This window comes from Acinonyx jubatus, chromosome D1, assembly GCF_027475565.1.
Source record: "Acinonyx jubatus isolate Ajub_Pintada_27869175 chromosome D1, VMU_Ajub_asm_v1.0, whole genome shotgun sequence".
Lineage (NCBI taxonomy): Eukaryota > Metazoa > Chordata > Mammalia > Carnivora > Felidae > Acinonyx > Acinonyx jubatus.
This window is the reverse complement of record NC_069390.1, coordinates 43,519,455-43,543,950: the sequence shown is the minus strand read 5'-3', so window position 1 is coordinate 43,543,950 and position 24,496 is coordinate 43,519,455. Positions and strand designations below refer to the sequence as shown.

Genomic DNA, 24,496 nt, shown 5'->3' with positions numbered 1-24,496 from the left:
TTTCTTGCTTTTTATTTCAGTATGATTGTCATATCAGTTTTCATGCTCATTGTTCATGCAACATCTTTAATTTTATATCAAGCTTACTAATTAAACATTGATGTCCCCCTCCTCCAATGTTCATAGCAATCCACCTGATTAAAGTTCTCAGGAAACCCCATCCTCCCCAGGATACACTTCCTGCCTCTCCTTGGCAGCCACTGCTGCCATCCCTCCCACAGTAGGGGCTTTACTGGCCTCTGAAAATGCCTTAAGGAAATGATTCAGAAGCAATTGATTCTCTTCCTGTATTCTTCAGTAAACTCGATGATGGAAAGTTTCGGTTTCTCTCCTTCTTTACATAATACAATTTTCTTTAAGCACTTTATCTTTTTAGAGTAGTTTTAATTTCACAGTAAAATTGAGTGGAAGGGACAGAGACTTCCCACATACCCCTGACCCCACCCATACATTATCCACAGCCCCCACCAGAGTGATATATTGCTGTTACAGCTGATGAACCAACATTGACAGAGCATAATGCCCAAAGTCCATAGTTTGTTTTAGGGTTGTGAAAATTAATAAAGGGAAACTTCAGTAAAGTAGAGTTCGGAGACCAGAAGGGGGAGCCATACCACTCAAGGTCAATTATAGGAAGGACTGTCAATTATAGACTCCAACAGAAAAATCCTCAAGAGGAAAGAATCATCAATTACAGATCCAATAAAAAGATGTACATTGCCTCTCCTATAAGAAATCAACTACCCCTGCAACTCAGCCAATGAAAAACCTGAACTCTTGCTTTTCTCTAATGGACTTTCCTTCAAAACAAGCCCTCTCAAATTTTTCCTTTTCCATAAAATAACTTTCCTCTCCTCTGTTGGACTTGCTGTTTATGTTGCCATATGTTGCATGTCCAGAATTGTAATTCTCTGTTATTCCCAAATAAACCAATTTTTCTTGCCAAAATAACTGACAGTTTTATCTTTAAGGTTAACAGGGTTCACTCTTGCTTTTGTATGTTGTATGGATTTGGACAAAGGTATCATAATATATATCCATCATTATAGCACCATAAAGGGTACTTTCACTGCTCTAATAAAACTCCTTTGATATTTTGGCTATCTCCATAGCCTTACTGTTTCCAGAATGTCCCATCAATGGAACCATATAGTATGTGGCCTTTTCAGATTGGCTTCTTTCAATTAGGAATATGCATTTAAGTTTCTCTCATCTCTTTTCATGGCTTCATAGCTCATTTCTTTTTACCACTGAATACTATTCCATTGTCTGGATGTACCACAGTTTATTTATCCATTCACTTTCCAAAGGACATCTTGGTTTCTTCCAAATGGTGGCAATTAGGAACAGAGGGGGAGAAGAAGCATTCTACAGTCCTACAGCGAGGGCTCAGACTTTTAGTGGGCCTGTGCTTCTCATTATAAACTTCACATGTTCTCAGTGTTTTGGTGTTGGTTGTTAGAATCCGCTAAAGTTGGAGATTTCCCTTCTACCATGTAGAAGGCTTGAGCCGACTGGACTTGCGTATTTCTCTTCCTCTGGTCAGTTAGGCTCTGATAATACCCCAGCAGTTTAGGGTCTATTAATTAGTCTCTGCTGAGGACAGACCTTATTAAGAAATAAGTATATTTCAAAAGGGTTCCTTTCTCCTCCTCTACAGAATCACAAGGGGATTTTCTTTGATACTTACTGTGAGAACTTAGTGGAGCTCTTAGAGGTAAATCTCACAGAATTGTGGAACACCCCTCCACCCCACCAGGACCAGGTGTCCCTGGAATTTTTAGCTCTCACAATTGTCCAGCCATTTGTCACAATTCAGGTTATCCCACCCCATCTCTAGTTCCTGGCACTGGTTCTTGCTGACTTGCCCCTTGTGACTCTCCACTCGGGTAAGCCATTACTCCTGGGCAGGGTTCTCACCTTTGTCCTCACCTCTCTTTAGGATCCTACAACAGCTGATGATTTTTCAATCTGTTCACCTTTTTATTTGTTACTATGACTTTCCAAGCTCCTTACATGTGGAACCCAGTACAATCAATTTTCAGTGGAAACAAGACAGCTAATTGGACAGCTCTGAATCTCCCCCAGGCTGAAAAGAATGGATTTATGTTGCTGCTCCTACAGTTGTTGTCATGGTGCTGCTGCTGTGGTTGCTGTTGAGTCTATATCATGCATGAATTATATAGGAGCAACAAAGTTAACTGCTTTTCAAAAATTTTTTAAATGTTTATTTATTTTTGAGAGAGAGAGAGAGTGCGCGAGAGCGAGTGAGCATGAGCAAGGAAGGGGCAGAGAGAGAGGGAGTCAGAATCTGAAGCAGGCTCCAGGCTCTGAACTGTTAGCATGGAGCCCGATGTGGGGTTCGAATTCACAGACTGAACCACGAGATCATGACCTGAGCTGAAGTCTGACGCTTAACCAACTGAGCCACCCAGGGGCTGTTAAATAGAATCTCCAGGATAACCACAGAGAAAATAACTATAGATAAAAAAAAAAAAGAAAGAAAATGAGAAAGGTATTTAAATACATACTACAAAATCAACTAAAACTAAAAGAAGACAGTAATGCAGGAAATGAAAGAAAAGCTATAAAGCATATAGGAAAAAATAGCAAAATGACAGATGTAAGTCTGTTCTTATCAGACTTAATATATTAAATGTAAATGGACTGAATTTTCCAATCAAAAGCTGAGATTAACAGAATGGATGAAAACACACGATTGACCTATATGCTAGCTATAGGAGACTCACTTTAGATCCAAAGACACAAATGTGTTACAAGTAAAAGGGTGGAAAGACATTCCATGCAAATAGTAAGCAAGAGGGCGTAGGGATGGCTACACTAATATCAGATAAAGTAGACTTTAAACTTAAAAAGTTGTAAGACAAAGAAAGACATTATATGGTAATAAAACCTCAATGCAGGAAGAAGATATAATAATTATTTATATATGTAGTAATAGATTAGCAAAATATAGAAGCAAAAACTGACAGAATTAATGGTAGAAATAGACAGTTCCATGATAATAGTTGGAAACTTCAATTCCAAACTGAAAAGAATGGATAGAAAACCAGACAAAAGACTAGAAATAGAGGATTTAAACAACTCAAGAAGCCAGCCAGATCTAACAGACATGTACAGAATGTTCTATGCAAGAACATTCCCTGTGAAAGCAGAAGAAGCAACGGAATATACATTCTTCTCAAGTGCACATAGAATATTCCCAGGATGAGTCCTATGTTAGGCCAACAGTGTAAGTCTTAACAAATGTAAGAAGATTCAAATCATAACAGCATCTTTCTTTTTTCTTTCTTTCTTTCTTTCTTTCTTTCTTTCTTTCTTTCTTTCTTTCTTTCTTTCTTTCTATTTATTTACTTACTTACTTACTTACCCACCCAATTTACATCCAAGTTAGCCAGCATACAGTGCGACAATGATTTCAGGAGTAGACCCCCAAATGCCCCCCACCCATTCTGCTCATTCCCCCCCCCATAACCCCTCCAGTAACCCCGGTTTTTTCTTCATATTTAAGAGTATCTTATGTTTTGTCCCCCTCCCTGTTTTTGTATTATTTTTGCTTCCCTTCCCTTGTGTTCATCTGTTTTCTATTTTAAAGTCCTCATATGAGTGAAGTCATATGATATTTGTCTTTCTCTGACTAATTTCGCTTACATAATACCCTCTAGTTCAATCCACACAGTTGCAAATGGCAAAATTTCATTCTTCTTGATTGCTGAGTAATACTCCATTGTGTGTGTGTATATATATATACATACATATATATATATGTGTGTGTATATATATACACATATATATACGTATGTGTATATATATATATATATATATATACACACATATATATACCACATCTTCTTTATCTGTTCATCCATCGATGAACATTTGGGCTCTTTCCATACTTTGGCTATTGTTGATAGTGCTGCTATAAACATTGGGGTGCATGTGCCCCTTCAAAACAGCATACCTATATCCCCTGGATAAATACCTAGTAATGTAATTGCTGGGTTGGAGGGTAGTTCTATTTTTAATTTTTTGAGGAACCTCCATCCTGTTTTCCAGAGTGGCTGCACCAGTTTTCATTCCCATCAGCAATGCAAAAGAGATCCTCTTTCTCTTCATCCTCGCCAACATCTGTTGTTGCCTGAATTGTTAATGTAGCCATTCTGACAGGTGTGAGGTGGTATCTCATTGTGGTTTTGTTTTGTATTTCCCTGATTATGAGTGAAGTTGAGCATTTTTGCATGTGTTGGTTGGCCATCTGGATGTCTTCTTTGGAGAAGTGTCTATTCATGTCTCTTGCTCATTTCTTCACTGGATTATTTGTTTTTGGGTGTTGAGTTTGGTAAGTTCTTTAAAGATTTTGGATACAACCCTTTATCTATATCAGCATCTTTTCTGAACACAATGGTATAAAATGAGAAATCAATTACCGGAAGAAAACTGAAATATTCACCAATATGTGGAGGTTAAACAACATGCTACTGAACAACCAATGGGTCAAAGACAAAAATCAAAAGAGAAATCATAAAATACATTAATACAAATGAATATCACACTACAACATATCAAAATGTATGGGATGCAGCAAAAGCAGTTCTAAGAAGGAAGGTCATAGTGATAAATACCTGAATCAAGAAACAAGAAAAACTCAAGTGAACTGTCATTACACCTCATGAAACTAGAAAAAGAACAAACAAAGCCCAAAGTTACTAGAAGGATGGACATAGCAGAGATCAAAGTAGAAATAAATGAAAGAGGGCCTAAAAAAAACAGATAAACAGATGAATAAAACTAAGAGCTGATTTTTTGAAAAGACAAGCAAAATCAACAAACTTTTAGCTACACCCACCAAGGAAAAAAGAGACAGAACTAAATTAATAAAATCAGAAATGAAATTGATGATACTACACTGATAAATACAAAGGATTGTAAGAGACTACCATGAACAATTTTATACCAAAATAGGACAACCTAGAAGAAATGGATAAATTCCTAGAAACATACAACCTACCAAGACTGAGTCAGGAAGAAACAGAAAATCTGAACAGACTGACTTCTGAAAAGGAGATGGGATCAATAATCAAAAGCCTCCCCACAAACATAAGTCCAGGACTAGACAACTACACTTGCAAATTCTACCAAACATTCCAAAAAAGAATTAATACCAATCCATCTCAAACTCTTCCAAAAAAAATGAAGCTGAGGGAAGACTTCCAAACTCATTTTATAAGGCCAGTTTTACCAAAACACAAAAACCACATAAGGGCATTACAAAAAAATAAAATGACAGGCCAAAACCCTGATGAACATAGATATAAAAATCTTCAATAAAATATTAGCAAACCAAATTCAATGATACATTAAAAGGATCATATCATGATCAAGTAGGCTTTATTGCAGATATGCAAGGATGGGCCAGCCAATCAGTCATTTTGATATACCACATTAACAAAATGAAAGATAAATATAATATGATCAACTCAATACATGCAGAAAAAGCATTTGACAAAATTCAACATCCATTTATGATAAAAACTCTCAACAAAGTGTGAAGAGAGGGAATATTTCTCAAAATAATAAAGGTCATATGTGACAAGCCCACAGCTAACATTAATATTCAATGGTGAGAAGCTAAAAGCGTTTCCTTTAAAAGCAGGAACAAGCCAAGATGCCCACTATCATCACTCTTATTCAACATAGTATTGGAAGTTCTATCTAGAGCACTCAGACAACAAAAAGCAATAAAAAGCATCTAAATTGGAAAGAAAAACATAAAAGTGACCATCTGCAGGTGACTGGATATTATTAAATGAAGAAAGTACTAAGGACTCGAACAAATTATCTTTTAGAATAAATGAATTCAGTAAAGTTCAAAAAGAGAAATCAAGAAAGCAACGATTACAATTGCATCCAAAAGGATAAAACACCTAGGAACAAATTCAACCAAGGTTAAATATCGGTACTCTCAAAACTATAGGACACTAATGAAATAAATTAAAGAAGATACAAATAAATAGAAATATATTCCATGTCTATGGCTTGGAAGAATTAATATTGTTAAAAAATCCATATTACCCAAAGCAAGCTGCAGTTTCTATGCAACACCTACCAAAATTCTCTGCTCTGTTCCACTGATATATGTGCAGAGAGACCAACCTTTATTATTTTTTAAAATTTTTATTTATTTTTTTAATTTACATCCAAGTTAGTTAGCATATAGTGCAACCATGATTTCAGGAGTAGATTCCTTAATGTCCCTTTCCCATTTAGCCCACCCCCATCCCACAACCCCTCTAATAATCCTATTTGTTCTCCATATTTAAGAGTCTCTTATGTTTTTGACCCCCTCGTTATTTTTATACTATTTTTGCTTCCCTTTCCTTATGTTCCTGTTTTCTATTTTAAAGTCCTCATATGAGTGAAGTCATATATTTGTCTTTCTCTAATTTTGCTCGGCATAATACCCTCTAGTTCCATCCACACTGTTGCAAATGGCAAGATTTCATTCCTCTTGATTGCCGAGTAATACTCCATTGTATATATATATACCACATCTTCTTTATCTGTTCATCCATTGATGAACATTTGGGCTCTTTCCATACTTTGGTTATTGTTAATAGTGCTGCTATAAACATTGGGGTGCATGTGCCCCTTCAAAACAGCACACCTGTATCCCTTGGATAAATACCTAGTAGTGCAATTGCTGGGTCATAAGGTAGTTCCATTTTTAATTTTTTGAGGAACCTCCATACTGTTTTCCAGAGTGGCTGCACCAGTTTGCATTCCTACCAACAGTGCAAAAGGGTTCCCCTTTCTCCACATCCTCGCCAACATCTGTTGTTTGCTGAGTTGTTAATATTAGTCATTCTGACAGGTGTGAGGTGGTATCTCATTGTGGTTTTGATTTGTATTTCCCTGATGATGAGTGGTGTGGAGCATTTTTTCATGTGGAGAGACCGGCCTTTAAAGTAAAGCTGGAAATTGCTGGAAGCCACCCTAGCATCTTCTGGGTACAGACCCTGATTCCTGTCACATACCACAAGCCTCTGGTTTGTAGCCACAAACGATTTCAGAGTGAGAAATGAATGTTGGCTTCGAAGGCTCATGGCACACACGGCAGCCAGAGGCAAAGTCCTGAGCCTGTAAAGTGAGGTGGCCATGTATCAGCTACTTAGAGTAGTCATTTCTTATCCATTCGTCACCACTGCACTGGACGAAGGTATGGCTGGTTCTCTCATAGCAAAATGTGGTCCACGAATACATGTATTTACAAATGATTTCATAGGGTTCTTATGTTATAAACCTTGAGTCTTGGAGTGGAAATCATTTCTGTCAAAGTATGTGGCACCTGAGAGATGTCCCCTATGACTGCCTCAAGTGGCAGAGCCCAACCCTCCTGCCACACAGTATCTGCTATTCCACCCTCACCAGTTTGGCCCCGCACCTCCAGGTGGAAAGCTCAGGACCTCAACTGCTGAGCCAAGGTCCTAGACTGGGTCAGCAGTGGTTGTCTGTGTAGCCTCTGGCATGCACTCACTGAGCCTGGGATCCACCATCCAGAGCCCTGTCCTTTGCTCTGCTCACCATTCTTTGCTAGGGGTACCCCCTGTTTGTGTGTAGAGGGCTGGAACTGGCTCAGAAGATGATCAGGAAGTTGTTGGCCGTTGATCTTCTAAACTTCCTTGGGAGTGCACTTCTGTAGTTTGTTCACCTAGCCCGCCAGCAGCAGTGTTCAGGGCTTTGTGGGAGATGATCTTGTGGGACCTGGTGCTGGGCTCAGTGTCCAGCCAAGAACCTGTGTACTCAGGAACTGACAGCAGGGAGGAGATATTGCTACCGTTCCCCCACCTGAGGTCGTGGCTATGAGGCCAAGACTGGGGTATTTGAGTCCCGATGCGGACGGAGCCCGACACATCCTCCTCACAGCAAGTTATGAAATAAGATTCCAAAATCAAGGGCAAAATAGTCAAATGACTATTTTAAAATCAGTATTTTCCTTGGCGACTTACACATTAGCCTTAAGTTGGGAGAGGTTTCAGAGATAGTTGGACATAAATTAAGCAACCTGCACACACACAAAGATCCAAACTTCCTTGACTTTACTTGGTAAATCAGGATGGACTCAGAAAAGAATAGTTTTGTAGTTCACACTAGAAGGGAGAACCTGCCAGTCTGCTGTGAGGAGAGCGAGGTTTGTTTGTTTGTTTATAATTCTTTAATGTTTGTTTATTTTTGAGAGAGGGGGAGGGAGGATGAGCAGGGGAGGGGCAGAGTGTAAGAGACACACACAGAATGGGAAGCAGGCTCCGGTAACCAAGCTGTCAGTACAGAGCCCCACTGGGCTCGAACTTGTGAGCCTGGACAACATGACCTGAGTCGAAGTCAGAGGGTTAACTGAGTGAGCCACCCAGTTATCCCAAGGAGAGGGAGTGTTAGACCCCCAATTCCCCAGTCGTGAACTTACTCCCTCACAGTGGGGGCAGCACCAGGAGTTAAGCGGGAGGAAACCCGATATGGACGCATCTTGGAAGCTAGTTTTCCTCAACACAGAGGCACAAAGTTGGAAGGGAAGGAGACATGTCAGAAGCCAGGTGAGTTCTATGCAACGCAAAGGCTTTTGGGGACTGAGGATACCCTTGCCCGGATCACAAACAATGTACCCAGGCTAATGTTTCTGCTATGTCTGTGAGAATCTAAGTGGGGTCTCTGTGGGCCACAGCCAGTGATGTAGTCCCCACCCACTGTGGCTCCAACACCTTGATTGCCGCCGTGGCCTCGCATGCGGCACTGGGATGGTGTGTAGATGCTGAAGACGGTCAGACCCGGAGATCCCGGGCACCATGAGAAGCTCCATACTCTCTGTGCTGAGGCACCCAGGACCTCTAGGAGAGAGGGGTGCAGAAAGATCAGGTGGGCGGGTCCTAAAACCCTCCAGGTGGGATGGGTCCTGGAGAGGGTTGGGATTGAGTATAATTGCATGTTAGATAGCAGACTTAAACGAGAGGGCAGGTATGATAAGAGCGGACTTGCATCATGCTTGTGTGCACACGACCCTATGAGAGACTCGGAGGCAGGCTGGGCTGCGATTAGGAGAAAACCCACATGGAGGTCTCGTGGGTCAGACCCCTGTGCCTGCCTGTGCTCTGGGGAGTGGGAACATGATTTGGAGACAGAAATGAGTGTGTGTGTGAAAGCTTTGAATGTGAGCATTAGTGTCCGCAGGGACTCTTCAGTACCTTCATGTGAGCTCTGCTCTCCAGCGGGAGATGTGGAGGGGTGCAGGGCTGGGACTGCACGCCATAGGGACAACTTGGCCAACAGCAGCCGGAAGCAAGGGGCAGTTGGGCAAACAGCTCTGGCAGGCTGAGGACCTAAAGGTGATGGATGGCGGATAGGACGAGGGAAAGGCCGGAGTTTGTTTGGTGGCTTGGGAAGCATTGGTGTCTTACACCCTCAGGCTGAGGCTGGGCGGGGTTTCTAGCTCCTTGCCCACATGAAAGACCAGCCAGGAACCACATTCTAGGAACCCATACAAGATGGGAATGTGGAAAACAGATTGCGCTCTCACGGCATGCCCGTTTGGACCTGAAAGCTCTTGGAAATCTGTGCCTATCTCGGGGACTGGCACAGGTCTACTAACGACATTTTGTCAAGACGGAATATGGTCCCCATTTCAAAGATGAGTACATTGAGGGGTACCTGGTTGGCTCAGTCGGTTAAGCCTCCGACTTCAGCTCTGGTCGTGTTCGCTAGGTTTGTGAGTTCGAGCCCGGGTGGGGCTCTGTGCTGACAGCTTGGATCCTAGAGCCTGCTTATGATTCTGTGTGTATGTCTCTCACTCTCTGCCCCTCCCCCGCTCGCGCTCTGTCTCTCCCTGTGTCTCAAAAATAGTATTTCCCTTTAATTCCAGCTGTAGTATATCTGCATCTTCCCTTTCCTCAAATTATCAACAATTTCTATTTATTGGACTTGTCAAAGCACTAGCTTTAATATTTGCTTTTCATTTCTTCTGTCTTTCTCATTTTTAATTCACTATTTCTTTATGACCACTTAATACCCTTCTCCCGTATAATTGTTGAAAATTTGTTGAACTGGTCTCTTACTAGCTTTCTCAATTAAATTATTAATTTAAATTGCACATATTCTCTTTGTATTGATTACTTGTATTTAACCACTTCTTCCCACCCCCACTGACTCCTTCCTGATCGAAGTCTCCATTATGTTTTATATGAACTGTAACAACAATCTCCCAACTGATCTCCCTGTTTCTATCCTCTTTATATAGACAATTCTGGAGTGATCTTTTTAACATGTAAGTCACATTGTGTCTATCTCCTGGTTAAAACCTTCCAGACCCCCCATCTCACTCAGAATAAAAGTCAGAGTCCTACGATAGCCCAAGAGACACTGCGTGATCTGACCCCATATCATTTTCTCTGATCTCCCAAACTGCCAACTAACCCACTGCCTGCTCCACTCCCAGCTTCCTGAGGGCCTTTGAACTTACTGTTTGCTCTGCCTGCAATGCTCTTCCCCCAAAGTCTGCATGACTGACTCCCTTCCTGCAGAACTCTGCTGAAACATCACCTTCTCAGAGATGGCTTCCCTGAGCACTGCATACCAAATGGTATCCCTCTCTGAACACTATCCACCTTTATTCACCTTTATTTTACCCAAAAACTTATCACCATCTCTAATATATACTCGTTTTCCTCTTCTATCTATGCCCTTCCATTAGCATGTAACTTTATGAAGGAAGTTACATGTACCTTCAGCTATATCCCAGGAGTCTAGAAAAATTTCTTGAACATGAAAGGCCCTCAGTAAATACTTGCTGAGTTGGAAATAAAGTATGAAACTTTGTAAGACTCTGATTTTGATCTCTAAGTTCATCTTTAATGATGTGTCACGTAATAAAATGTAAAGATCTCACTTTTTTTTATTCTTTCACTTATTTTGAGAGAAGGAGGAGAGGGCCAGAGAGAGAGGGAGCCCAAGGCAGGGCTCAATCTCATGAAACATGAGATCATGACCTGAGCCAAAATCAAGAGTCGGTTGCTTAATTGACTAGCCACACAGCCGCCCTGAGACCTCACTCTTTGTTATTTATTATTATTATTTTTTAACGTTTGTTTATTTTTGAGAGAGACAGAGCGTGAGCAGGGGAGGGGCAGAGAGAGGGAGACACAGAATATGAAGCAGGCTCAGGTTCCCAGGTGTCAGCACAGAGCCTGACATGGGGCTCGAAATCACGAACTATGAGATCATGACCTGAGCCAAAGTTAGACATTCAACCAACTAAGCCAAACAGGACACCCGAGATCTCACTCTCTTTTTTTTTTTAATTTTTAATTTTTTTATTTATTTTTGAGAGACAGAGACAGATAGGGCACAAGCAGAGGAGAGGCAGAGACAGAGAGGGAGACACGGAATCTGACACAAGTTCCAGGCTCTGAGTTGTCAGCACAGAGCCCAACATGGGGCTTGAACTCACGAACCACAAGATCATGACCTGAGCCAAAGTCAGACGCTTAACCGACTAAGCCACCCAGGCACCCCAAGATCTCACTCTTTAAATAGTCTATAATTTTTGTTTTAATTTGCACTATGATTTAAAAATTATGAAGAGCATTTCTAGATTTAAAAAGCTTAGGGGCACCTGCATAGCTCAGTCAGTTGAGCATCCAACTTGAGGTCAGGTCATGATTTTGCTGTTTGTGAGTTTGAGCCCTGCGTTGGGCTCACTGCTGTCTGTATGGAGCCTGCTTCAGATACTTTGTCCCCCTCTCTCTCTGCCCCTTCCCTTCTCGTTCTCTCTCTCAAAAATAAACAAAAATTTTTAAAAAGCTTTTCAAATTATACTTTAGTAATTCAATTCCAGGTGTTTTTGTACAGAGATGTGATAAAGTGGTATCTATAATTTTTTACCTGGTAAAATTGAGATTTTCTATGAGGCTTGTTATATGATTCTTTCCCATAAATATTTTAAGGATATAAGAAAACAGGTTTTCTCTGAGGTAAAAATATTTATGTCTGTCTACCTACCTATATCTATAGGCAAAAAATAAAATGTTAATTATATTATTCATATATATTATTTTTGCCTGTAGTTAATCTTGCAAAGACTAAGAGAGGGAAATAAAGTTTCCAAATACAGTTTTGTTTCTGTGAACTACCCTTTGCATATTAAACATTTTTAGTTTACAAATTTTTATTTTTTACCTTTATAAACAACTTTAATAAAGTATAAATACAAAATTATATACTTTGAACCATATTTCAATGAGTTTTACCAAGAGTATGCCATAAAGCCATGTAACAATTTTCCATGTAACAAAAAGATGTATTTTCATCATCCCAGAATATTCCTCATTTCATTTTGAAGTCAATATTCCCCAAATCCTTGTTCTACATAATCACTGATGTGATTTCTATCACTGTACATTCATTTCTCCATAGATAGATATGTATGTACTCTCTTGTATCTAGCTTCTTTCACTCAGCATAATGTTTGGGAGATTTATTTATATTGATGCATATATTAGATATAACTATTTGGGGGGTTAATTGGGTATTAACTGGCTATTAATGCCCAAGAACGGGAGGGTGAGTTGAGTAGCATTCCATTATATACCAAAATTTGTTGGGTGGTCACATGCATTATTTCTAGTTTGAGTTGTTAGGTATGACATTCTTATGAACATTCATGTACAAGTGTTTCCATGAACAGCTGAAGGCATTCCTCTTGGACAAATAGCTAGAAATTCTATGGTACAAGAGCCAAATTATAGAAAGAGCCCAAATGTCCATTGATTGATGAATAAAGAAAATGTAGCATATATATGTATGTGTGTGTGTGTGTATATATGTGTGTGTGTACATATATATATATATATATATAATGGAATACTACTCAGCGATGAAAAAGAATGACATCCTGCCATTTGCAAAAATGTGGATGGAACTAGAGGGTATTATGCTAAGTGAAATAAATCAGTCAGAGAAAAACATATATGATTTCACCCATGTGGAATCCGAGAAACTCAACAAATGAACATGGGGGAGGGAAGGAAAAATAAAATAAAAACAAGACAGGGGGGCAAACCATAAGAGACTTTTAAATACAGAGAAAAAACTGGGAGTTGTTGGAGAGGGTGTGGGGGTAGGGGGATGGGCTAAATAGGTGATGGGCATTAAGGAAGGCACTTGTTGGGATGAGCACTGGGTGTCATATGCAAGAGATGAATCATTGGGGTCTACTCCTGAAGCCAAGACTACACTGTTAACTAATTTGAATATAAATTTTAAAAAAATAAATAAAATTAAAAAAAAGAAATTCTATGGCAAAGTCCTGTTGTAACTAAATGGACTATGCCAATTTATAAATGGCTATGCCATTTTACTCTCTAGCAGAAACTTATGATCATTTGCCTTGTTCCCCACATCCTTGACAAGGCTTGATGTTTTCAGCCTTTTTAAATTTTAGCCATTCTCATTATAGCAGTACCTCATTATAGATTTTAATTTCCCCCCCAATGACTGGTGATAATCAAGGATGTTTTCATGTATGTATTAGCCATTTGTTTACCTTCTTTTGTGAAGTTCCAGTTCCATTATTTTGCCCATTTTTAATTGAGTACATTATCTTCTTGAGCTGTAAGAGATCTTAATGTGTTCTAGATAGAAGTCCGGCTTCCTTTTGGAGCACCATTTCACTCACCTGCTCACACTTCTCTCCCTCTTGAGTCTCTCTTTCGTGGGAAGCCAGATGCCATGAAATGAGGCCACTCAATTCAACAGCAGGCTGTGGAGGGGTCCATGTGTCAAGGAATGGAGGCCTGTCAACAACCAAGTGAGAGAGCTCAGACATGGCTTCTTCAGCCCCACGGGAGCCTAGAGATGATTCAAGATCCAGCCGAGAGCTGGACTGCAACCTCGAGAGAGACCCTGAACCAGCACCACCCAGCTGAGCCTCTCCCAGATAGCATACTTTCAGAATCTGTGTGAGATAATACATATTTGTTCTTCTGAGCTGCTAAGTTTTTAGGTAATTTGTTACACAGCTGTGGATAAGTAATATCCATTCAAACCACAATAACTGTACTTCAAACCCCAAATCTGGATATCATATTCAGGGCATGTGGCTAGATACAGAGACCTGAGTTCAAGTTGGAAGCCACAGTTTTCAGAAAGGATGCAATACCAGAATTTTTTCCCCCCATTCCAAAGCCCGGGTAAGATTAGGTACAGTGCCATAGCTATTTCCACTTCAGACTAAATTAAGTCCTTCTATTCTTTCTCATTATTGAGTGCTTTTTACAGCCAGCTTCTTTCCCTTTGAGTTCTCAATGCTCTCTATCCTATAGCTACTGTTTTAACATCATTCTCTGCCTCTACGATTCTCATAATGGGACGAAACCATTAAGGCCATATAGACCAACCCACATACTTGAATCTTCTGTACAACATCCCCAAAGTCATCTTCTAATATACTTTTAAATTATGAGGTCACTATCTCCTAGGATAGCTCATTCTATCTTTGCATTATTTCCTTAGAAAATTCCTCCAATAGTGAGAAGAATTCACTAGCTCTGCTCTCCTGCTTCACTTGGTTCTCAAGAGATTTATCCTTGGGCCAGCTCTCCAGGGAGAATTGTCTGTGACTGAGAACACACCTCTAAAGCAAAGACTGGTTACTTTGGAGATTTAAAGCAAATCATACTTTCTTTGCATGATAGCCCTAGCTTGGCTTGGTTTTCTATGAGCCATCTTATTAGCTGGATCTAGTCTACAAAATTATCTACTCGTTCTCAAGAATGTATCTGGTATAGGTGAGAAGGCTCTTTATTGTTTGGATCTTTAGATATTTCTGCTCTGTTCTTGAAACTTTTCTAGATATTCTTGTAGCAGCTGCTGCATATAAGTTATGGACAGACTAACAAATATTCTGTCCTTGTCTCTGGTATGGCCCTGAGCCAAGCGCTATCAACCTGGGGTCATCTCTTCTACTCAGGCTTGCCAGAACAATGAGATTAATTTTTTCCATAAGGGGGCAGGGTGGGTACTCTAGAGACTTCCTGGAGAGTTTAGTTCTCCTGTTGATCTAGGAAAGTTGTATTTTCTTACCCACTAAATGTAGCCAAATCTTGTACAAAACCCTTAATAGAGTCCACAAAGCTATGTATAATGTGGCACCTGACTATTGTTCCAACCACAATTCTCACCATGGTCTCCTTCCCACCCTGAACTCTGGCATTCTTTCAGTTAAAGAATCTGCATGTTCTTCCTATCACGGAGCCTTTTCACATGCTATTGCCTTATTTTCTTTATTCTCGGTTGACTCATATTCATCTCTTAGATCTCAGCTAAGTGTTGCTTCCTCAGAGAAGCTTTCCCAGATAACCACCCCCTGAGTCTAGGTTATAGTTCTTTCTTATTTGATATCAAAAAGCAGATATACCTTTCCTTCAGTTCACCATTTCAGTTTTAATTTATACATTTATTAGTGTGACTATTTGATTGTTAACTAACCAATATTCCTCCCCTTTCACACAGGGACTGCATTTTGCTCTCCTTGTAACACTTAACTTAGAATCAAGTATAGTATGTGTGCAATAAGTGTTTATTACATGAAGGAAGGGGGCAATTAGAACTCATTTTGATTAAAAGTACCCGTTGAGTAGTACAAGAGGCTATATCCTAACCTAATCCAGAGAGAAAAGCTTTCCTGGGAATAACATATCCTATTACATATCTAAAAATGAACAGTATTATGTCAGAAGAAAAAAGCACCTGGGGAAGTAAGAAATAACAAGAGCTTGAATGAGCCCATCAGTCATTGGATCAGGTCTAGTCAATTATTTCTTCTCTGCAAATGAGAACATTTGGTCCTTCTGTCCAAATATGGGGATTTACTGACGATCCCATGAAGCATGGTAGGAGCTTTAAAACTGTATAGGAAATTAACCTATAAAGTAGCAGTTGGATGCCACACATCTCTTGTGAAATAACCAGATCTTTTTCAGAGCATCACTGAGAAACACTACCTTTGTTGGAGAGTGCCTCCCCAGTCACTTATGACTGGATGTCTGGAAGTGGCAAAATATCTAGGTGCCAGAGGTGAGGATCTGAAGCCTCTTGAAGATTGGGCCCAGGGTATGTCCTAGAAGTGCAACGCAACTCCAGAGAACCCTAGAGAAACCAGAAAGCTGTGTCACATACACCAGAACTGGGGAGCTGCCAAAGAATGTTGGGCCTATCTGTAAGGCAGGTATGAAATCTAGGAGATGGTGCTAAGCTCGGCTGATTCCCAAGACTGATCAAATAATTCAGCCTCATCCAGACTCAAATGTTTAAGCTCTAATCCATAATGTTATGGTAGTTTTAGATGGGGTCTTTGGGAAATAATTAGGTTTAGTTGAAGTCATGAGTGTGGGGCGCTCATAATGGGATTAGTACCCTTTTACAAAGACATACCATAGAGTTGCATGTGTTCCCCACCCCTTCTCTGTACCATGTGGATACACAATGAGAAGGCAGCTCTGCAATGAGAGACGTCACAAGAACTGACTGTGTTGGCATCCTGATCTCCAATTTCCAGCCTATGTAACTAAGAAAATAAATGTCTGTTGTTTAAGCCACCTAATCTATGTATTGTACCATGCAGGCTACAACTAATATAGTGGTGATACAGAGGTGAATAGGAAACACATGGTCGATACTCTCATGCATGGATAAACAGGAAAAATATCAAATATTAACATAAAATACAACTAACAGGAACGTACACTGCAGCATAGGTATATTTAACAAAGATGTAGCCTAGCCAGAACGAGGGAAAAGCTTCCTTAAGAAAGAAATTTAAATTTAAAAAGCTTGGGTGGCTCAGCTGGTTGAGTATCCAGCTCTTGGTTTTGGTTCAGGTCATGATCTCACGGTTTGTGGGTTCAAGCCCATGTCACGCTAACAGCACAGAGTCTGCTTGGGACTCCATCTCTCTCCTTCTCTCTCTCTCTAAATAAATAAATAAACTTAAAAAAAAGAAATTTTAAAAAGAAAGAAAGAAACTTTTATTAGAGATCTGAAGACTGAAAGGCTACCATGGGAGAATTAAGGGGCATTCAGGCATAGAGCGCAGGCGCACAGTCATAGTATCCATAGCATGATGGGGCCTGCTCATGTCAGCTTACATAAGCCATTGTTAGCATCTCTTCCCAACTTTGTGTTAAGTCATAGCTCATTGGTAGCTGGAAACCAGACACAGTGGGAGTAGTTACACAGTGGAATTTTGCAAACATTACAACCCAGGCCTTTTCTTTCCTGACAGCCATCAGTTGATAAATATTTACTCCACACAACTATAAAGCATTTTTAAGAAACAGAAAGTATAGCAAAGTTGAGACAGAGAGTAAAAGATAATGTGGAAAGAGATGAGGCTAAAAATAGACTTTTATGGATGGTGCCTGATCATCAGCTTTTTAAAAAACATACTCAGTTTTTTCAACCAAGAATGAGAGCAACTAGGTAATACTTAGAGTGTTTTGTAAGCAATAGTAAGGGGTTGTTATTTATATTAAGATTAAAGTCAAGGAGAGGATTCTAGGAGGCTGGCATAATAGGAACCACAAGGAATCACCCAACCACCTAGGCAAAATTGCACTTGCAGAATCTGTCTATCTTGAAATTCTGGAGTCTCTTGAAGGTTTCCAATATCCAAGAGAAAGCTTGGTCCATAAGTTGCAGTTAATTTTGGTCAATTTTATCTCTTACCACAGTAGCAGCTACCCATCTCCTCCCTTCATCAGCCTCATGGCAGGCAATTGTGCAGATGTTCCTGGAACAGCTCACACACAGCTTGTGGGAGCTAGGGTAGGTTAAAAGGATCCTGTTCTCCAAATATTGGGAATATGTTCTCTGCTGCTTCTGATCACTGAGGGCACACACACAGGCAGGCAGCCATTATTGTTATACTTCCCCTGTTTCAAGCCACATGCATCTCCAGCTAACGTTACTTCAAAAGGATTTAATTGGCCAACTGCCTTTTCCCCACCAATTCACCTTTCTTTCTTTCCTTCCCCTTTTGGGAGCCAGACATAAATGCCAGGATACTGGGGGGTGGGGGGGGGGAAAGCAAGCTAAGCATAAGAGAAAATAAGAGACTGAATCCCCAGGGAGATAAGACCTGAGAAGACCTTAAATTAAACCTATAGCTGGTCCTTGGCACAGAGACAGCCTACCATAATCAAAATAATAAAAACAGGGATGCCTGCGTGGCTCAATTGGTTAAGCGTCTGACTCTTGATTTTGGCTCAGGTCATGATCTCCCAATTCAGTTTGTGAGATCAAGTGCTGCATTGGGCTTTGCACTGGCAGTGCAGAGACTGCTTGGGATTCTCTCTCCTCCTCTCTCTATGCCCGTCCCCTGCTCACCTGAGTGTGCTCTCTCTCTCAAAATAAGTAAACTTAAAAAAGAAACAATAGGGGCACCTGGGTGGCTCAGTTGGTTGGGTGTCCAACTTCGACTCAGGTCATGATCTCATAGCTTGTGAGTTCAAGCCCTGCATCGGGCTCTGTGCTGAAAGCTCAGAGCCTGGAGCCTGGTTCAGATTCGGTCTCCCTCACTCTCTGCCCCTCCCCTGCTCACTCTCGGTCTCTCAAAAATAAATAAATGTTAAAAAAAAATCTTTTAGAAAGAAACAATAAATAAGAAGAAAACAAAACCAGCCAATCCCGTTGTAGAAGTGGGGTGGGGCAGGGGGGGATCTAATTTCCAAACTTTTCACATTATTGGATTCAAATGTCTAGTTTCAACCAAAAATCATGAGGCATATAAAGAAACAGGAAGCTTTTGCCCACTCAAAGGAAAAAAATAAAAAACAGGAACTGTGTCTGAAAAAGAACTGATGGTTGATCTATTAGACAAAGACTTTTTAAAAACTGTCTCAAAGATGCTCAAAGAACTAAAGAAATCAAAAAACAATGTATGAACAAAATGGAAATATCAGTAAAGAGAGAGAAATTTATTTTTTTTTCAATATATGAAATTTATTGTCAAATTGGTTTCCATACAACACCCAGTGCTCATCCCAAAAGGTGCCCTCCTCAATACCCATCACCCACCCTCCCCTCCCTCCCACCCCCCATCAACCCTCAGTTTGTTCTCAGTTTTTAACAGTCTCTTATGTTTGGCTCTCTCCCACTCTAACCTCTTTTTTTTTTTTTTTCCTTCCCCTCCCCCATGGGTTTCTGTTAAGTTTCTCAGGATCCACATAAGAGTGAAACCATGTGGTATCTGTCTTTCTCTGTATGGCTTATTTCACTTAGCATCACACTCTCCAGTTCCATCCATGTTGCTACAAAGGGCCATATTTCGTTCTTTCTCACTGCCCTGTAGTACTCCATTGTGTATATAAACCACAATTTCTTTATCCATTCATCAGTTGATGGACATTTAGGCTCTTTCCATAATTTGGCTATTGTTGAGAGTGCTGCTATAAACATTGGGGTACAAGTGCCCCTATGCATCAGTACTCCTGTATCCCTTGGGGAAACTCCTAGCAGTGCTATTGCTGGGTCATAGGGTAGGTCTATTTTTAATTTTCTGAGGAACCTCCACACTGCTTTCCAGAGTGGCTGCACCAATTTGCATTCCCACCAACAGTGCAAGAGGGTTCCCGTTTCTCCACATCCAAGAGAGAGAAATTTAAATAACAAAAACAAAAAAAAAAATTCAGGAGCTGAAAAGCACAATAATTGAAAGGAAAAATTCACTACAGGGGTTCAAAGATATTTGAGCAGGCAAAGGGAGGAATAAGTTGACCTGAAGAGTAAAAAAGGAAGAATAAGTAGACCTGAAGATATGAAACTGAGGAACAGAAAGAAAAAGATTGAAGAAAAGCAAGTGGAGCCTATGGGACGGTGGCAAACCCTCAAATAGGCCAAACTGCACATTGTGGGAGTCCCAGAAGGAGAACAGAGAGAAAAGGGGGCAGAGAGAATATCTGAAGGAATAATGCCTGAAAATTTTCTAAATTTGACGAAACATTCATTAACACACCAAGAAGCTCAACGAACTTCAAGTAAGATGAATTCAATAGACCCACACCAAGACATATGATAATCAAACTTTTGAATACCAAGGACAGAGTATTTTTAAAGCAGTAAGAGAAAACCAACTTGTCACGTACAAGGGACCTTCAAACAGAACATCATATTTCTCATCAGAAACTTTGGAGGCCCTTTGCACCCGTTTGTTGCAGTATTTACAATAGGCAAAATATGGAAGCAACCTAACTGTCTAATGAGATGAATGGATGAGGAAGAGGTAGTATACATCCACAATGGAATATTACACAGCCATTATAAAGGATGAGACCACGCCATTTGTGACAATGTGGATAGATCCAGAGGGCGTTATGCTAAGTAAAATAAGTCAATCAGAAAAAGGCAAATATATGATTTCATTCATGTGTGGAATCTAAAAAAGAATGAATATACAAAAAGCAGAACCAGACGTATAAATACAGAGAACTAACGGATGGTTGCCAGAGGGGAGAGGGTTGGGGACTTGGAAAAATGGGCGAAGGGGAGTGGGAGATACCAGCTTCCAGTTATGGAATGAATAAGTTATGGGACTAAAAGGCACAGCATGAGGAATACCGTCAATGATATTGTAATAGCGATGTATGGTGACAGTTGGTGGCTATGCTTGTGGCAAACATAGCATAATGTATAAACTGTCCAATCACTATGTTGTACAATTGTAACTAATGTAACACTGTGTGTCAACTATACGCAAATAAAAAAAAGAAAGAAAGAAAGAAAAAGCAAATTTTGGAGGCCAGAAGACAATGGGACAATGTATAAAAATCACTTTCTAAATAACCGTCAACAAAGAATCTGGTATCTGGCAAAACTGTCCTTCAAAAGTGAGAGAGAAATTAGACATACTCAGATAAACGAAAGCTGAGGGAGCTCATTACCACTAGCCCTGCCTTGCAAGAAATGCTCAAGGGTGTTCTGCAGAGGGAAATAAGAAGACACTAGATAGTAACTCGCTACCATATGAAGAAATAAAGATCTCAATAAAGGTATACACATGCATAATGATAAAAGCTAGTATAATTTTAACAATGAATTATAACACCAATTTTATTTTTTACTTGATTTAAGAGTTGAATATATTTTTTAATTAAAAAAATAGAATAAAAGGGGGGCCGTCTGTAGTAAGCCATGGCCAATGGCCAAAACACTAATGAATATAAGGTAGAAAAGTACAGATATGCACGACAACAGGTGTATCAGTTGGGGTTCTCCAGAGAAACAGAAAAACAGAAGCTGCAGATGTTATTTATAATATACAAATATATATATATTTATATATATATATATATATATATATTGTTAAATTATTTACATTTATATACGTAAATTGTAATTCGCTGGACCCTCTGCTCAGGGTCTCACAAGGCTGAATTCAAGGTATTGACCAGGGCTGCAGTCTCAATTGAGGCTCATTGTTCTCTTCTAAGCTCATGTTGGTTGTTAGAATATATTTCCCCAAGTCCACAGAACTCATGGTGGCTTGCTTCTTCAAGGCCAGCAGCAGAAAATCTCTCTTCAGAAAAGACAGAGTTTTTCCTTTAGCGTTTTCACCTAATTAAGTCAAACTCACCCATGACAGTCTCACTTTTGAGTAACACAAAATCAATGGATATGGATTTTATACACATATGAAAAATCCTTCTACTTTGCCATCTAAGATAACCTAATGGTAGAAGTGATAGGTCCTTTCCGAGTCAAGTGGAAGGGACAGTGCAGTGGTGCACCTAAAGAGTGGGAATCTTGGGGACTATGTCAGAATTCCACCTAGCAGAATCTACCCTTTGACTCCCAGCGATTCATGCCCTGCTTACAGGCAAAATATACTCACTGTCTTTCCATGTTTCCCAAAATCTCATTCCATCAGCTCAATGCCCAAAATTTCATACAAGTCAATTCCAGATGTAGATGAGGTTCCTGGATGTAATCCATTAAGTACAACTCCTGGGGCAATTACTTTGCATCTATGGATATATAAAACTAAAGAGACAGTCCTTTACATACCCAACATACAATGATGGGACAGAGGTAGGTAACAGCTATAGACTTTCTGGTTTCAAAGGGGCAGGAAATGGAAGGTAAAAAGGAATAATTGGTACATGGTAATTCTAAAAATCCACTGGGCAAATGTCTCTTGATTAGGTTTCAAGGCCTGAGAACAATCTTCCCTGGCTCTCAGCTCTGCCCTCTGAATCATCCTTCCTTTTTCGTGAAAAATAACACATTTTGCAGCTCTGTTGTTTTATAAGCCTGCTTCTAAAGAGTAGAATCTGTGAGTCCAACAGCCTCATTTAATTTTGTACTTTTCTTGTACCTTTTAGTCCAAACTGGCAGTATTTCTGCTAAAACTTTTTTTTTTTCCCCCAAAAGCCTTGCAGGTCTTCCAAGGTTTCACAGGGATTTGCTCCATTAGACAAAAGACACACCCACAAATCTTTTCAAGAAAATCCTTTCTCTATCCTTGGCTCCCACTGAAATAGTTCACGGACAATGTTCTTAAGTCTTCTGGAGACCCCTGATTTGAGTGAAAGGATCTGTGAGGCAGACTCTGAATATCTCAAATGAACACTTAGTGTAACTGAATATTCTGACCTTTTTTATCTTTCTTAGGTCTTAGCAAAATGCTGTAATGACCTCAGCCTTTTCTCTAGAGCATGTTTTCCTAAGAGTGAATCTCTTAAATTTACCATCTCCTGCTATCTGGAAACACTAAGCTTTTTTCAAAATCAGTAGATTTGGGTTCCTTTTTGCTCAAGTGTTTTAAGAATTCTTCCCTCAATTTATCTCTCGTCTCTCAAATTCTGGTATAAACAATAAAAAAACCAGGTGGCACTTTCAACACTTTGCTTGGAAATCTTCTTAGTTGTATATCAAAGTTCATCACTCACAATTTCTTCTTTTAACGTAACTGCAGGAGGTAATTATGCTAAGGTTCTGTCATTATATAGTAAGACCTCCCCTTCCCCAGTTTCCAATAACATGTTCTTCCTTCCTTCTGAGTCCTCACCAGCAGTGTCCTTAAAGTCCAGATTTCTACTACAGTTTGCTCAATGGGATTTGAACTTTCTCATGCGTGCTTTTCAAAACTCTTCCAGTCATCACCTAATCTCTGGTTTCACAACTACTCACATTCCTATGTATTTGTTATAGCACGATCCCACTTCTAGGCACTAAAATCTGTGTTTATCTATTGCTGCATAACAAATTAGCACAAACTTAGCAGTTTAAAACAAAATACATTCCCATAACTATTGCCTTAGTTCCAGCCCTCATTCACTTCATGCCTGGATTCTTGTTGTGGTCTGACCCTCTCCCATTCAGTCGACCCTCTTCACTTAAATGAGAAACTTTGATCTTGTTGCTCCTCTACTCAAAGAACTTCTGAAATTCCTATTGTTTATGGTGTTTGACAGAGCATAAAAGATTTTTCGCAATATGGGCCCAGCCTAGATTTTCAACTTCTCTTCATCCATTTTCCCACCACTATTACTACTACTGCTGCTACTACTTACTATTCCCCAAATATATTGTTCATGGCCCTAAGTCTTTATGTATATTATCTCCTTTGCCTGGACTGCCCATCCATTAGCCCTCTTCCTTCATCTGCTCAGCAAAGTCTTTTCCATTCTTCTTTGCCCAATGCATATGGTGCCCCTTCTGTGATGCTTGCAATGACACCCTCACTCTTCACTCAGCTGGGCAGAATTATCCTTTCCTTTGTACTCTATAAATTCATGTCTCAAAGTGTGATCTATGCACTGGCAGCATTGGCATCCCAGGTGACTCATATGCATTATGAGTCATATCATTATGTTAAAATATAGATTCTAATTCAGTAGATCTGAGCTGGGAACAAACACCCCAATGATGCCAATGCTGCTGATTTAAAGAACACACTCCAAGCAGCAAGGTTAACAGCATTTTTATCATAGCTCTGAACACATGATAGGAATTGGTTAACACCTTTCTCTCCTTTCTTATATTCTAAGTATCTTAAAGTCAGGGGTTGTTTATCTCTTTTTCTTTGCCAGTCTTCAGAGTGCCTTATACAGCACTCAGCAGTTGGAGAATGCTAATAACTTAATACCTGTGTTTTACAGAAAAGAGTGAATACGGATCCCTCACACAAGCTGTTAGCATTAAATGTACCTGTTTGAGATTGTGCAGTGAGAACTTAGGGAACTATGCACTAAGCTTGGAAGGAGAGATGGTCAGGGACAGTAAAGGGGGCCCACGGCCTATCCTTTAGATGAAGATTCAGAACAGAGTCTAGATCAAGAAGAATCTTTCTTTGTTGTTCTTTGTTTTTGTATCCAAGTCTTAATCCTTCTTTTTACACCAAAGACTAAGATCAGTCGGGGGCACTTGGGTGTGCTTA

General features: G+C 39.9%; 1 long non-coding RNA gene across 4 annotated transcripts in view; it reads right to left on the bottom strand.

The window, feature by feature from the left end:
• The window catches only part of LOC128311820 (uncharacterized), a 119,625-nt gene that overhangs the window by 92,344 nt on the left and 2,785 nt on the right, over positions 1 to 24,496 (bottom strand). For 3 of the 4 annotated variants that reach the window (XR_008290449.1, XR_008290448.1, XR_008290446.1), the window contains exon 2: positions 13,739 to 13,856. This is a non-coding gene — a long non-coding RNA (uncharacterized LOC128311820). Of the gene's footprint in view, positions 1 to 13,738; positions 13,857 to 16,064; positions 16,210 to 24,496 lie in introns of all 4 variants that reach the window. The other variant, XR_008290447.1, reaches the window with a different exon arrangement.